Below are 16,860 nucleotides of genomic sequence, written 5' to 3' on the forward strand. Positions count from 1 at the left end.
AGATGTTGGCAAGGATGTGGAGAAAGAGGAACCCTTTTGCATTGTTGGTGGGAATGAAAACTGGTGCAGCCACTCTGGAAGGCAGTATGGAGGTTCCTCAAAAAATTAAAAATAGGACTACCCTAGGACCCAGCAATTGCACCATTAAGTATTTATCCAAAGGATACAAAAAATGGTGATTTGAAGAGGCAGATGCACCTTACTGTTTATAGCAGCACTATTGACAATAGCCAAAGTATGGAAAGAGCCCAAATGTCCATTGACTGATGAATGGATAAAGATATTACTCAGTGATGGAAAAGAATGAAATCTTGCTGTTGGCAAAAATGTGGATGGAATTAGAGGGTATTATGCTAAGCAAAACAAGTCAGTCAGAGAAAGACAAATATCCTATAATTTCACTCATATGTGGAATTTGAGAAACATAATAGGTGAACATAGGGAAAGTGAAAGAAAAATAAGATAAAAACAGAGAAGGAGGCAAACCATAAGAGACTCTTAACTATGGGGAACAAACTGAGGGTTGCTAGAGGGGAGGTAGGTGGGGGGATGGGCTAAATGGGTGATGGGCATTAAGGAGGGCACTTATTGGGATGAGCACTTGGTGTTATATTGTAAGTGATGAATCAGAGAAGCCAAGACTATACTGGGGTGTTTTTTTTTTTTACTTTTTTTAAATGTTTACTTATTTTTGAGAGACAGAGACAGAGCATGAGCAGGGGAAGGGCAGAGAGAGAAGGAGACACAGACTCTGAAGCAGGCTCCAGTACAGAGCCCGACGTGGGGCTCGAACCCATGAACCACGAGATCATGACCTGAGCCCAAGTTGGTCAGTTAACCGACTGAGCCACCCAGATGCCCCAACTATACTGTATGTTAACTAACTTGAATTTAAATAAGAAAAAATATATAAATAAATGTTTAAAAAGGCACACAGTGTCAAGTTCTTCCACTGTTACTGATGCTAAGTTTCATCTTTTGGTAAAGTGCCAGATTCCTCCACAATAAACACAATTTCCCCCTTCACACCCAGTAGGCAATCTGGAGGTTGATGCTTTGACACCATGGGAATATCCTGCTTCCTGGTAACCCTTTGACCTAAGGATTTTTGCATCTATATTCATTTGCAGGGGCTGCTCTGATAAGTACCACAGACTAGAGGGGTTAACCAGCCCGAATTTATAGCTCACAGTTCTGGACGGTAGCAGCCTGAAATTAAGGTGTCCGCAGGATTGGGCCCCCCTGAAGGCTGTGAGGACAGCATCCAGTCTAAGCACCTCTCTCCTTGGCTCTCCTCATGTCACCTCACATCCCCTTCCCTCTCTGGGTGCCTGATCCAAATCTCTTCTTAAAGCACCCTGGTCCCACTGGACTAAAGCTCACCCTAATGAACTACTTTTAACTTGAATCTGTCTGTAAAGACCCTCTCTCCAAACAAGGTCACATTCTGGGGGCACTGGAGGTCCGGGCAATAAGAATTTTGGGAGGGAGGACACAATTCAACCCACAGCAGCATCCATTGGTGATTCTCACTGGAATCCATTATTTTTGGGGGTCTTAGTTTGATTCCCTGGGAAACAGATTCTGGGGTGCAGATTTGTGTGCCAGTTTCTCAGAGATGGTGCTTGGTGACGTCCATGAGAGACTAGGAGAAGCAGGGCCTGGCAGAGAGAGAAGTTGAGGTGCACCACAGCTGCAACAGAGATCTCAGTCTACACTGCAGGCAGCTGTGGACCCAGATGGGCTTCAGGGATATCACAAATTGAAGCAAAGGGCCAGGCCTTTGTGCCCCTTTATCAGCTAAGCATTGGATACAGGTTACCACCGGAAGGAGTGAGGCCGTGGGCTGGCCACGTCCTTCATGAGGGCAGAGCCGGAGAGAGACTCAGCCGTGAGCTTTTGGACCCCAACAGTGCGGGCAGTTGAGGCGGGAAGGAGCGCCCGGGTCATGAAGGAAAGGTTGAGACAGGAACCACAGCGTCTGGACAACTGGGAGTGGCAGAGGGTGATTTACCTGCAAATCTCCATCTGTCCCCTGGCACTTTTCCAAAAATAAGAACTTTCTCTCATCAAGTGGAAATCAATTATATGGTCCTTTCTAGAAAGATGGGGATAATCTTAAATGCTTAAATTTTTCCCGTTTAATCACCATTTTCCAAACAAGGAGTTGATATCATTCAGCTCTATTCAGAGTTGCATTATGACTTTTGCCAATGTGAGCCTCTTCTGCCATGAACACGTTAGAAGTTACATTTTACAACTGTGTTGATATAAAGAGGCTGGGTATAACCTAGGCTGGATTCATTATCATGTATTTCGTAGTGTATTCACTTGTTTTCCTTCGGAAGGAAATGTGCTGTGGGCTTTCAGCCCTGGGTCTACTCTACCTGATGAATAACCTGGTCCAGGTTATGCTCCATCTAGATCAGGGGCCAGGCAAGCAGTATCCAACAGGGTTGACTGGGATCAGTGGAGGTGACTCTCTAAGGGGAAGGAACATTTAGCTCTAGTAGTAAGTGGCCGTGCAGGACAGTGAGGTGACATTTTTCCAGAGAAGCCAGAAATAGAGATTTAAAGTTAAAAAAAATTTTTTTAACGTTTTATTTATTTTTGAGACAGAGAGACAGAGCATGAGCGGAGAGGGGCAGAGAGAGAGGGAGACACAGAATCGGAAGCAGGCTCCAGGCTCTGAGCTGTCAGCACAGAGCCCGACGCGGGGCTTGAACCCACGAACATGAGATCTGACCTGAGCCGAAGTCGGACACTTAACCGACTGACCCACCCATGCGCCCCTAAAAATTTTTTAAATTATTTATTTTTAATTGTTGGCTCAATTAAAAAAAAATCTTTGGGCTCATTGTGGCTGGAGGAGTTGGCTAGCAGTGAGCCTCCCTGGGGAGAGATGCTGACCATTCTCATATTTGGTACTTTGCAGAAAACCTGGTGTGTGGAAGGTACTTGTTTGCTGAGAAATGAATAAATGGATAATTATATTTTGCTAAGGCAACCTATTAAAATCAGGTCGGCTTTTATGCATCAAAACAGTGAAGATCAGAAAACCAGCCCTGGATTATGCTGCAAAGAAAAAACAAATCTTCCCTGGGCTATTCACAGCAACTTACAGAGACTTGGCAGGAATAAAAATGTGTGAAGAAAACCATTGAAACCAGAGTTCATGAACTAGGTCAGGCTGCCTCAGTAAACCAGACGATCAAAGGGGATTTCTTAGTATCTTGATAGAACACTTTATGATTAAATTAAAATTTTTTTTCCTACTTCAGGCAGTTTTCTTATGGTGGTAAAAAGACTGTGTTTTGTCACTTTTTCCTTTGGGGGCACCAAGTACACCTTACCACCGAACGTTTTTCATCTGTGTCCTTGGCTGTGGTTGCTAGGTGGGGGAGGTCGGGTCAGAATCCACTGCTTTCATGCCAAGCCCCAGGAAGGACCTTCGTCTGCTCCAGAGAGCATGAGGTGAATGAGGAGATTGAAGAGAAGTGGGGACAGAAAGCAGTGCCTGCCAGGGGGCTTTCCATCGACTTTATTTACCAGCTCGTTTGATTCAGACATAAAGGCAGCAGCGGCGCCCTGGGCTTCTCTTGTCAGAGATTTCCCCCAAGATGCTCCTCGGGCTCAGCCCTCTGAGGGTCTGGGCCTCCCTGTCTTTATGTTTCTTTGCTGGGAAGGTGCCTGCTAGCTCCTGCCTAAACTTCCAGGTCCTAGGCTCCAACCACTAGCTAACTTGATTTCCTTAGAGAAATTGCTTGTTAGGAAAAAGAGAGAGAGAAGGCTGATGACCAGTAGTTACCCAGATACTTCAGATGATGAGGGCAGAAATTATCCCCCCCTTTTTTTTTTTGCCACTTTCCCCAAATTGATCAGTTTGGGTCATGATTTTAATCTTAGTCTTCCTTCAGAGGGACCAACTTTTTGACATTATAGTTGCTCATTTATGGCCAGAGACATTAATGAGCATGGACTTAGTATAGCAAAATGTATGTATGAACACCTCTCTCCCTTCCTCCCTCCCTCCCTCCCGCGCTCTCTCTCTCTCTCTCTCTCTCTCTCTCGCTCTCTCACACACACACACACACACTCACACACACACACACACACACACACACACACACACACACACGCTTACTGTCTAAGAGAAAATCAAACCTAAATAATGGAAAAGGAAATTCAGTGTATCCATAGTGCAATAAATTATTTTCTTTGTGCTCAATTATCCGTAATTCTAATTTCAGTAATTGTGTTTGATTTTGATTGATTGAGAGAGAGAGAGAGGTGACGGGAGTTATCCTGAATCATAAACTCTGAATGAGTTTGCTCCTCTAAATTCACCTCAGAGAACCTGGGAGGGCTGAGGGTCAGGGTAGGAAAAAAGAGTCTCTGCTGGGACCTGGGGACTTCTTTCCCCAGAAGTCCCTGCTTCCTGGTCACCCAGCCTGTCTTGCAAGGGCAGCCTAGCGATAAGAATAATGCTGTTTTGGGTAGCCCGGGTGGCTCAGTTGGTGGGGCATTCGACTCTTGATTTCAGTTCAGGTCATGATCTCTTGGCTTGTGGGGTCTGTACTGACAGCACGGAACCTGATTTGGATTCTCCCTCTCCCTCTCTCTCTGCCCTTCCCCTGCTTGTGCGCGTGCACTCTCGCTCGCTCTCTCAAAATAAATAAACTAAAAAAAAAGAATAATGGTGTTTTCAGTAATGTTTATTGAGATATTACTGTTTACTAACTATACACATTTTCATTTTTCTCACAACTGTTTGAGATAGGTTTTTATTTTGTTGGTTTGTTTGCTTCACAGGTAAGAGAGCTGAGACAAAGAAAGTGTAAGATAACATTCTGCCCCCGCCCACCCCCCCCCTCCCAGCTAGGAAATGACAGGCGGGCAATTCAGTTACCTGGGCGTCCCCACACTTTGTGAAGGGAGCCCATAGCTCCTCCATGAAGCTGTTCCACAGAGCTCGGAGTCCCACACCTAATTAGTGATCCACTCCCCACCCCGCCTCCCACCCAAAGAAGCTTTGCATCAGGTGAGGGAGAGGAAGAGGCCTTGAGGAGGGAAGGAGGAAGACATAGAGGAAGCTGGAAGCCACACAGGCAGAGAAGGGTGGGGAGCTCCAAGTCTAAACTACTTTGTGTTCTTGAACAGCCATCTCTCAAGGATTTGCTTTGCTGTCATACTGAACAAATACTGATAGATAATAAAATAATATAACTTTGATTTTTGCTTGTTTTGTGGGGTGGGTTTTTTTTTTTTTTGCATTTTTTACTAAAATGTTAAGCAATTGGCCACTCCAGATATAGCTCTTACACTTTTGTGGCCACTGCTGCTAGATACCAGACGTTTTCAAAATTGGACTGGATGCAGAACAGTATTAGTCTGATATTTTCTTTCTCTTTTAAAAAATTAGTTAAATGTTATTTTTTGAGAGGGAGAGAGAAGGACAGAGTGTGAGTGGGGGAGGGGCAGAGAGAGGGAGACACAGACCCTGAAGCAGGCGCCAGGCTCTGAACTGTCAGCACAGAGCCCACCGTGGGGCTCAAACCTACAGACTGTGAGATCATGACCTGAGCTGAAGTTGGAGGCTCAACTGACTGAGCCACCGAGGCACCCCATCAAGGGGTATTTTTGTTTTAATGAGACCTCTTCCCACACTGAGGTGTGAAGGGAGGACCCAAAGGCACAAATGATCTTCAGTCTTGGTTCTTTTTTCCTTTTTAAGTTATTTATTTATTTAATTATTTAGAGAGAGGGAGAGAGCATGAGGAGGGGAGGAGCAGAATCCCAAGCAGGCTCTGCACTGTTAGCACAGAGCCCGATGTGGGGCTTGAACCCACAAACTGTAAGATCATGACCTGAGCTGAAATCAAAAGTCAGACACTTAACTGACTGAGCCACCCAGGTGCCCCTTCAGTCTTGGTTCTTTTAGCAACTCGTGTTTTTATATTAAAAAACTGTTCTTGTGATGATTTGAAGGCAATCCTTGCCTCATTCTTTAGTATACTTAAGTACATTTTTTTCCACTCCATACCTGAAAAAAGAGAGAAAGCAGGAAAGGAAGGAAGGAAGAACAAGTGTAGGGTAGTGAGTGGGGAGAAACTTCCATCTGGGCTCAGTCACTACAAAACCTTTTGTCCACATCACTAAACCAAGAGAGAATGTAAGTTTCCTGGGTCATAAATGAGTCTCTGCAGGATTGCCCCTGCCTTGCAACTCTAAGTGTGGTCCTGGGGACAGCGGCGGTGGTGTCACCCGGGAGCCGGTTGCACCTGCTGAATCTCTGGCCCCACCCAGACCTACTGGAGTTGTATCTGCAGTTTAACAAGATCCCCAGGTGATTTATGGGGACATTGGTTTGAGAGGCACTGTCCTTGACCATCACCCCTGTAGCAGGCTGTGTAACAGGATCACCCAGGGGGAGCCCCCCGAGTTGCCTCATCAGTGTGAGGCTCTAGGGGGTGTGTATAGAGTTTAGAGCCCCTCAGGTAAAAGAAGCCCACCGTACCTCTCCTATGGAGGCTCGCCCCCCAGGGCATAGGGCAGCATGAGAGGGGAGGGTGTGTTTGCCGGCACGTGGAGAAAATCCTGCACAAATTCTCCACTCTCACCCTCTACACTGTCTTCCACGATGCTTTCTAAGTCTGATCATGTGAAATTCTTTCTGGGCACCCTACTGTCCTCGTGATCAAATATACCCTATCCCTCAGCATCATGCATAAGGCCCTTTCTGATAAGGCCCTTGTCTGATTGTCTTTTCTCTTTTCGTTTCTTTCCTTTTACTTCCTTTTTTCTTTTCTTTTTTTTCACTTTTCCCTTTCTTTCTTTACTTTTCCTTTCCTTTTTTTTTTCTTTTTGAGAGAGAGAGAAAGAGAGAGAACATGAGTGCGAGCTGGGGAGGGGAGGGGGGATGGAGAATCAGAAGCAGGCTTTTTGCTATCAGAGAGAGAGAGGTCTGACCTGAGCCAAAGTCAGACACTTTACCGACTGAGCCACGTAGGTGCTCCCTGTCTGATTTTCTTATTTCATTTTACTCCACCAGCCCGCCCTCCCCACCGGGAGCCAAACCAAATCTCTCTCTGCTGGAATACACAGACCTTCACACGTCCAGCCTTTCCTCATGCCATTCCTCCTACCCCTCAGGAGCGCACCCTTCAGGTGCTGCCATGGCACGGGGGCCCTCCTTCATTGTTCCCGTCACCTCCTGATGGTGTGCTTAGTTTGCATCTAGAAACTACCCACAAGGAAAAGGGACCAATTCTGTCTTGCTTGGACCTGGGTAAGAACAGTTTTGGCTGGAGGTAGAGATGGAGGAAGAAAGACAAAAACCTAGTGGGTGTAAGAGAGAATGGGCAGTGAAGAACTATAATCTCCTGTTAAGAGACCAATCCATCCAGTAAGCTTTGCTGTGAAGGGAGCAGGGAAATGGAATAGGATCTTGGTGGGGAAGTGGGGTCAAGAGAAGTGTTTCCTTGTTTTTGACAAGAGAGAGATAGCAGTGTGGTTGTAGGCTGGTGGGAATGATATAGAGGGAAGTATTTATTGATGACACAGAGAGGAGGGGAGAGTTGTAGAGAAACAGAGTAGGATGGAGTGGAAAAGATGTGCAAGGAAGGCAGGTCAGCCTTAAAGGGAGTGTGGGCCTCTGTAGTCATAGAGAAATTTGGGGTGCTCAGGCTCAGACGCTGGAGGGTGGGCTGAGGAGATGTTGGTATTCTCAAGGAAATCAGAAGCAAAGCTATCAGATGGCAGGAGAAGGGATGTGTTGGGGGGTGAAGGGATTGGAGCAGGTATGAAACTGATGTCCAGGGGAGAGACAGCACGTATGGACCAGGGAAATGTAATGATTGCTGAGTAACATTGCGTCCAAGTGAAGCTAGTGGTCATGAGTTTTAAAGTGAGACCAATCAGCATGGTTGTATGTTTTTCTCTGGCTAAGTTAGTTGCACAGGTACGAGAACATATGTTCACTGCCCTCCTAGAGATTATGTTTTAGAAGGGAAGATGGCATTAGACCACTAATCACTTATTTATTACAATGTGATGACTGCCATATTGGAAAACACAGACGGCAAGAGAGCATCTAGCATGGATACCTGGCCTGGCCTGAGTGCCTGAAGTGAGCCCTGTGTGGTTCCTAGAATGGGGTCCTAGAAAATACTTAAAATCTTGCCTTCTTCTTCTTTTTTTTTTTTTGAGAGAGAGAGAGAGAGAGCATGCAAGTACATGAGCGAGTGAGCACGCAAGTACATGAGTGAGTGAGCAGGGGAGGGGCAAAGAGAGAGAGAGAGAGACAGAGAATTCTAAGCAGACTCCGCACTGTCAGCACAGAACCCATCTCAGGGCTTGAACTCACAAACCACGAGATTGTGACCTGAGCCAAAACCAAGAGTCGGACACTTAACTGACTGAGCCCTACAGGTGCCCCATTTTTTAAAATTGCAAATAGGGTGGTGCGGTAGCAGAGTAGTAATGAGTTACACTGTGATTTTGTGTTTCTTAGTGAACTGCTATGACTGTCATTCTGTCTTCTAAGCCGTAAACCAACCAGGAAGAGTAGCATTTACTTGGAACTTAGAGCATGTTAAGTGGACCTGATAGAAGGCAGGAAGGACGCTTGAGGAAAATGGGCAGTACATGTAAGATGCATGAAATATGTCTTCTCTCTTTTGCTCCATTCCCTTTCTGCAATATCTTCCTGGAAGATGCAGGCAGTTGCTTAAAGATTCACATCATGGGAGGAGAGAACGGACCTTCTTGCGGCCCACGTACAACACAAGAGAAGGTGGTTTAGTGGAGGGAGGTGGGAATTGCAAAACCGGGCTGGGGATATTGTAAGTCTAACAGAAGTTAGAAGGTTTTAACAGTAAACAGAAACCTTTTGCTTTTCAGCCTGTAAGGTCCTGTGAAAATGTTCTGCTTTTGAGGGAGCTGTTGAAATAGTACCTAGGATGAATTTGCCTCAGAGTCTCAAAACTTATAAACCCATACCTTTAAAGGGAAGATGTCAGGTCTAGTTGAAATCCTTTGTTAACACTATTTCATGTGTGGCCATGGAGGACCTTGTCCTGTCCCTGGCAACCCCACAGCAGGACCTCTTTCTGTCTCTATGAATTTGCCTCTTCTAGGTACCTCATATAAGTGGCTCTGTACATTTCTCTTTTTGTGTCTAGTTGATTTCACTTATTAGCATAATGTTTTCAGGGTTCATCCATGTTCTGTGCTATGGGTCAGAATTCTATTCCACTTGATGGTCAAATAACATTCCATTGCATGAACACCACGTTTTGTTTATCCATTCATGGACAGGGCTGGCCGGTCAGCAAAACGCTCTGGGATCTTAGACCAGTAGCTTCAGCACTGCCTGTGATCCCTCCTCCCATGGCAAGAATCAGAATCTCTGGGAGGGGGGCCCAGCATCTGCATGTGAACATGATCCCCTGGTGACGCATAAAGCACATTAAAGTTGGAGAAGCAGTGTCCTAAAATACTATCAATCTTTTATCCCAGCCCTTTGTTTTCAGCCTATTTATTAAATAATTTCAGAGGGAAATTACTCCTACACCTCCCAGTGAAACCAGGGAGGTGTAAAGAAGCAAGGACAGGTGCAGTCACACTGGGCGAATGAACAGAAGGCTACCAAGAACTCTGCTAAGAGTAGAGCAGGATTCTCTACCTTGGCACTGCTGACATTTCGGTAATGATAATTCTTTGTCGGAGGGAGAGTGTGGGCACTTAGGCTGTATAGCAGCATCCCTGGCCTCTACCCACTGGATGCCAGGGGCACCTTTCAAGTTTGGTTTTGTGACAGCTGATGTCTAAAGACTTTGCTCAATGTCCCTTGGGAGTGAGGAGGAGACAAAATCACCCATCCCCTTGAGAAAGCATGGGCTTAGAGTGGTAAGAGGTGTAGGTGTCTTCCGAGGGTGTTATCAAGAAAGGGAATATTTTACAGAGGCAGTGGAGTGGCATTCATGAGAGGGGCAGTAATATGTGCCAGTGCTCACTGCTCACTGGGTGTGGCTTGCATTTTGCATGCGTGCCTCTTTCCATCTTTGTAACACGTTTGTTGTGAAGCAGGTGCTATTCCATCCCCTTTATGGATGGAGGAACCAGGGTTTAGAGACGGTCACACTAGTAAGTGATACACAAGGGATTCAGTCCCAGGTTCATTTTATTATTTTTTAAAATGCTTATTTATTTTTGAGAGAGAGAGAGTGAGTGGGGGAGGTACAGAGAGAGGGGGTGACAGAGGATCTGAAGCGAGCTCTGTATTGACAGCACAAAGCCTGATGTGGGGCTTGAACCTATGAACCATGAGATGCTGACCTGAGCTCAAGTTGGACACTTAACTGAATGAGCCACCCAGATGCCCTCCCGGGATCATTTTAACCATAATGCTACATTGCCAATCATATACATCTGTGTGTGCCTATCTATCTTCTATATGTATTCTTTATCTGTGTCTCTCCATCTATGGGTCTGTTGGCTTCTTCTTAACTATCTGTTGCATCTAGGAAGGACTGGAGAGGAGAAATAGCCATTTATTGGCCAGAGCCCCAAACTGACTTTCAGAGCACTTGAGCTGGCTGGCAAACCAGGTATCCAAGCACAGTATCTTCTCCATTGCAGCTCTCACCCCTCCCCCAGGCTGCACTGTCCCTAGGAGCCTTCACCCTGCGCGTTTGCTCAGATTGCAACCTTCCCCTCCCCTTGGTGGAAGACAATTAGTTGGTGTTAATCACATCTTCCTGCAGGTTTCTGCAGCAGGAACCCTGCTGCACACCCCACTCCTTAGCCGGGTGCCTAGATGTCAAAGTCCCCACTGTCTGGGGCCTGGTGGGGACAGCTCACACCATCAAAGGGAGCCGCTGGGAGGGGAATGTGGACAAGAGCAGAGTTCACATGAAAGGGCAACCTGGTTTCTTTTATCCTGAGAGTCACTTAGAATTTATGGGTCCTCAAGGTCCCCTGGAGCTCCTGGCTCCGCAGAGGGTCAGCGTCTGGCTGATTTAGAGAGAGCACCTAGCCCTTGCTGGATCTCAGCTGCTCCATTTGTAAATTGAGGGGATGGGACCACATGGTCTCCTAGTGTGTACCTCGTAGGGCAGCGGTTTCTTAGCTCTGGTTGTGCATCAGAATCACCTCTGGGGAGAGATGCTGGCACTCCTAAAGAGGAATTTTTATATTGTGTGTTGGTTTAAGAAATCAAGGGAACCAAACTTCCTTTTGCACTCTGTTCCCAAATATTGATCTTTCATTCAATCGCCGCTGTAATAGGAGTTGTAATGATCTTATGTATGCAAAGTATCTGAAGGTGAACAAAAGAAGATTGTTTTAAAGGGCACCTGGGAGGCTCAAGTCGGTTGAGCGTCGTATGACTTCAGCTCAGATCTTAATCTTGCTTTTCATGAGTTTGAGCCCTGTGTTGGGCTCTGTGTTGACAGCCTGCTTCAGATTCTGTGTCTCCCTCTCTCTCTCTGCCCACCCCCCCCACTCACAGTCTTTCAAAAATAATAAACATTTAAAAAAGAAGATTGTTTTAAGAAATATTAGAGGGAATTGTATAGCAAAATATTAAGGGGGACTGATCTGGGGTGGTGTCTGTTTTTCCTGCATCTACTCTTCATGCATTTTCTAAATATGTCCATGCTGAATGCCCTTTAATAGCTTCCCTTGGCCTAAGCATGGAGTCCAGTCACCTCAGTGCGGCAAACAAGACCTGTTTGGCTCTACATTTAAACCTCTTTAACCTTTTTTTGGACCTCCCTTTCCCCTCTCACCCTGCGCTCCAAATATAGGCTTTTAAAAAATTGTGGTAAAATCTACATAATGAAATTTATTATTTTAACCATTTTAAGTGTGCAATTGTGTGCGATCAACTACATTCACAATGTTGTGCGACTATCACCACTATCTCCAGAACTTTTTCATCATCCCAAACTGAGACTCTGTACCCATTGAACAACTCCTCATCTCCCGCTTCCTCCGTCCCTTGGTAACTTCTCTTCTACTTTCTGTCTCTATGAATTTGCCTCTTCTAGGTACCTCATATAAGTGGCTCTGTACATTTCTCTTTTTGTGTCTAGTTGATTTCACTTATTAGCATAATGTTTTCAGGGTTCATCCATGTTCTGTGCTATGGGTCAGAATTCTATTCCACTTGATGGTCAAATAACATTCCATTGTATGAACACCACGTTTTGTTTATCCGTTCATGGACATTCAGGGTTGTTTTCACCCTTTGGTGAAAAAGTGCCTGTTTTCAATTCTTTGGGGATATATACCCAGAAGTGGAATGACTGACTCACCTGGTAATTCTATGTTTAACTTTTTGAGGGACTGCCAAACTTTTCCATGGCAACTGCATCATTTTTCATTCCCACCAGCAATTCACAAGGGTTCCAATTTGTCTACATCCTCTCCAACACTTGTTATTTTCTGTTTTTGTTTTGTTCTAGTAGCCATCTGAGTGCATGTGAAGTGGTTAGATACAGACTTCTTGTCATCTCCTCTTCCCCAGTCTAGGTCTGTGCATTTGTGGGTCCCTTTTCTTGAATCTTGTCTCCTCATCTTTCAGGGGTTAGCTTAAGTCTCTCTTCCACTGCGAAGTCTTCTCTGGTCCCCCAAACTAAATTATCTATCTGTCTATCTATCTATCTGTCTATCTATCTATCTATCTATCTATCTATCTATCTATCTATTAATCTCTACACCCAATGTGGGACCTGAACTCACAACCCTGAGATCAAGCGTTGCATGTTCTTCCAACTGAACCAGCCAAACACCCCTAAATTAGCTGCCTTTTAATCTCTTTTACCTTATGCTGTTCGTCTCCTCTGCAGCACTTGCCATAATTTATAATTATATAGTAACTAATTTACTTTTTAAACTCCTATTGACTCAAGGAGGCAAAGGCCCATGTTTGTGTGGTCACCTTGTAGACCCAGTTCTAAGCTCAGTGCATGGTCCTAAACTGTTTCATGAAGGCTTGGAGTTCCCAAGGCAAGCTGAGGCTGAACTGGATGCAGACTGATGGTGAGGTTGTTTTTGGAAGTGAACTTGCCAGTTGGTAAAGGCAAAACACAAAACAAGGGTCTTGACTTTCAGCTTATGTTTTGAGCTGACTAAAAAGTCTTGATGCATTTAAGCTCCTCCCATTAGAATTAAGGCGACCCTGAGAGGTCCAGCAGCCAACAAGGGTGTGGGATGTGGGCTCTTCCTGCCTTAGATTGCTTCCTGGCTGCTCCCTTTTTGTCTTGGTGCCTTCATCTGTAAGATAGAGATCATATTACCCACCCACTACACTTGAGGTGAGTAGTCAGTGACTTACTTACTGTGTATAAATTTAGAACACAGACTGGCACATGGAAAGCTCCCGGTCAATAGAAGCTATTATTATTTAGTAACTTTCACTCCAGTGCTAGAGGGACATAAATAATATGCACAGTTAAAGAGTTTCACCAATTGCCTCCTCTGTCTGGTGCTCACAGATGGGTCCCGAAGGGAGCTGTCCATCTCTCCCTCTGATCAGGTCCAGAATTAAACGTGTTGTTGTAACTTTGGTTCTTAACACCTTGCGAGGACTGTTTTCTGGTTGTTTGGTCCAGAGGGGACACTACAATGATTCTGTAAACATTGTTCCAATAGAGCACTCTTGATAGATGGAAGGCTCTGCCTTCCACCATGCAAACCAAAGGGGTTGTGGGTTCCTTCTCTTTTGTTGCTGGCAGCTAGGGCAAACAGGTGCTTCTGCCTTGGAACCTTGGGTCTTGATACATTCAGGCATAGGCAAAGGGTCAAACAGAGACTCTTCTTGGCTGCTGTGGAAGATTTGAGAGACCACAGTATGACATGAGTGTCCATTGGCCCCAGTGCCGAAGCGTGATGATGCCTGTGTTGGCATCCTAGGCAAATGGCAGATTTTGGTTTTGTTCCATTGTGTTTTGTGGTACATCTGTTTTATTCTACATTGAGAAAATATACATAATAACAAAGTCTATTAGGAATTCAGTAATAGTTTTTTTAATGCCTTCTTTATTGAGGTTTTACTCATGACATACAACTCATCTGTTGGCTTTTAGTATATTCACAGAATTGTGCAACCATTACCAAAATCAATTTTAGAACATTTTATCACTCTTCACACCAAACCCCCCCATGCCCATTTACAGTCACTCCCCTCTTCCCTCTCTGCCCTCCCAGCTCTTTGCAACATGCATCTACTTTCTGTCCCTATAGACAGCAAACTGTTCTTTTTAAAAATTTATTTATTTATTTATTTTGACAGAGAGAGAGTGTGTGAACAGGAGGTGGGCAGGGAGAGAGAGAGAGATATTAAATCTCAATCAGGGTTTTTGGAGTTTGTCCTCATTTGGGCCATGGCCAGAGGTTGCTCTCTTCCCCAGTGGTTCTGCAGAAATTTTAGTATCAGAAATCAAGGGGCACCTGAGTGGCTCAATCATTAAGTGTCCAACTTCTGGTCAGGTCATGATCTTGGGGTCCATGGGTTCGAGTCCTACGTCAGACTCTGTGGTGACAGATCAGAGCCTGGAGCCTGCTTCAGATTCTGTGTCTCCCTTTCTCTCTCTGCCCCTCCCCTGCTCATGCTCTGTCTGTCTCTCAAAATAATAAATAAATATTTAAAAAAAAGAGAAAGAAATGCAGAGCAAACTAGCAACAAGGAAAGGGAATTTGTTGCCCCGTATAACTAAGAGAAATAGTGGTGAGGCTCACAGCATCAGAACTGTAGAGCTCTGGGGGCGGCAGCCGGTGGCTCAGGGCGGGCAGCTCTCCTCCGAGCTCTTACCGGCATCTCCATCATCTTCATGTCTCACTTGGCCTCATTCTCTACTATTGCAGTCATGTCTTGATATGTGACCTTTTAGTCTTTGAGCCAGAAGAGAGAGAAAGGTTGGGTCAGGTGTTTATTCCAGGGCCAGAAAGATGGGTACTATGCTAGGCCAGGCCTACGTTACATGGCCACATTCTAGTTGCCAGAAGAAGGACCATGAAAAACCAAAAGCCACTACTGCCCTGCTCAGATCAACCATATAAGTGATGACTGAAATGCTGGCAATCCCTTTCTGGAGAGCCACTGTCTGTGATAAGGCCCCGTCTGAGAACCATGCCTTGAATGGATTCTTCCTTGGCCCATGTTTTGCATGGACTCTTGGAATTTATTTTGCTGCACCCAAAGTCCAGTGTCTTAGTCCGCTGGCAAAATAGAGTCACACTGGAGTTTTCCATTATAGATTTCTTATTCCCTAACTACTTGACAGTTGGGAAAAAATTATTGGTAGAGACATGAAGGCCAGGGATGACATGGAAAATAGCTATCCATTTCATTGACTCATGACCAATGTTACATTATAATAACAAAATAGGCCAAACCTTTTTATATACTGTTACTTTTGTGATTTATGGACAGATTGCTGTTTTTTGTTTTTAACCTTTCAAGTAAGAAATCATTGTCAAGTTCATGAAAACCACATGCATTCAGAAACAATCTTAGTGCCAAGGGTAAGTCTTGTTTTTCGACCCATATAAAATATGGATTGAGATCAAAATAAGTTAGACTTGACCTTTGGGAGATGTAGTATGGTTCCACCTTTAAATATGTGTATTGACACTGAAGTTACCCTAGTAATTCTTCTATACACGTGCTATAATAGTCTCCCTAAAAACTCGTCTTGTCCTGGTACCATTCACAATTTGTCAGTGATGTACTCACAATCCATCACTTGTTCTTTGCCAGATCATTATGGAGGGTCTTGTATGTGCTAAGTGCTAGATGCAATTGTGCAGGATAATATGCTTGATCCTGCCTCCTCAAAGCTTGGTTTAGAGCGCTCCCCCCAAGTAAGGAAGAAGCTCACTGTTAAATTTAGACTGGAATCCAGTATTAAGGATGATAGTGAGGTGTAGAGAAGTAAAGATAAAACTTACCTCATGTTCTCAGAGGCATAGGAGAGGGGAAGGGTCAGGAATTTGGTTCTTGGTTCAGACAAACTAGAGACTGACTCTTACCAAAGATACCTCCTAGCTTTCTGACACTGGGAAATTGGTTAATTTCTGTAAGCCTTGGTTTCCTTATCTATAAAATGGGGGTAATAATAATGTAAACCTATAGAATTGTTTGACGTGTTTTTAGTAAGATAATCCAAGTAAAACATTTAGCATTGTGTGGACATATTGCTTAAAAGCACTAAAGTAATTGTAATAATCTCAAGAATCATTATTTGAGGGATGGGGGTCCCTGCGTGTCCCCTTTGTACCATGCTTTTTTTAAAGTTTATTTTATTTGTTTTGTGAGAGAGAGGGAGAGAGGGGCAGAGAGAGAGAATCTCAAACAGGCTCTGCGCTGTCAGCACAGACCCCAAAGCAGGGCTTGATCTCATGAACTGTGAGATCATGACCTGAGCAGAGATGAAGAGTTGGTCGCCTGACTAAGCCCCCCAGGGACCCCTACACCATGCTTTTATAACCTGCCCCAGGTCTTCATACAGAGAGCAATCCACCCCCACCACTGGGGGGCAGCGTGTGGACAAGGCTAACTTGGGTTTATATGCAGGATTTAACTCTCAGAGGTCCAGTTCCTCAACTGTAAAATGAGACAATGAGGATTAAAGATGACATATTTAAGTGTGTTGTGGATAATAAGCTCCACTGCAGGCTGGCTTTAAAAACATTCCCCCCCTGGACATCTTCGCCATCCCAGGTCATAGGGATGGTGTGAGTGGGGATCTTAGAAGGCAAATCTCAGTTGGTCCTATTGTCATTTTTATTCTCATTCTTACTGGTCCTGAGCCAGATTTCACTGCTTTCAGGTCTGGCCTGATTTCCTTCAAG

The 16,860-nt window shown here is 44.8% G+C and overlaps 1 protein-coding gene across 1 annotated transcript in view; it reads left to right on the plus strand.

Annotated features, from left to right (window-relative positions):
- SCD5 (stearoyl-CoA desaturase 5) overlaps positions 1-16,860 on the plus strand; it is an 89,981-nt gene that overhangs the window by 17,800 nt on the left and 55,321 nt on the right. The window lies entirely within an intron of this gene.

Source organism: Suricata suricatta, chromosome 1 (genome assembly GCF_006229205.1).
Source record: "Suricata suricatta isolate VVHF042 chromosome 1, meerkat_22Aug2017_6uvM2_HiC, whole genome shotgun sequence".
NCBI classification, from domain to species: Eukaryota; Metazoa; Chordata; class Mammalia; order Carnivora; family Herpestidae; genus Suricata; species Suricata suricatta.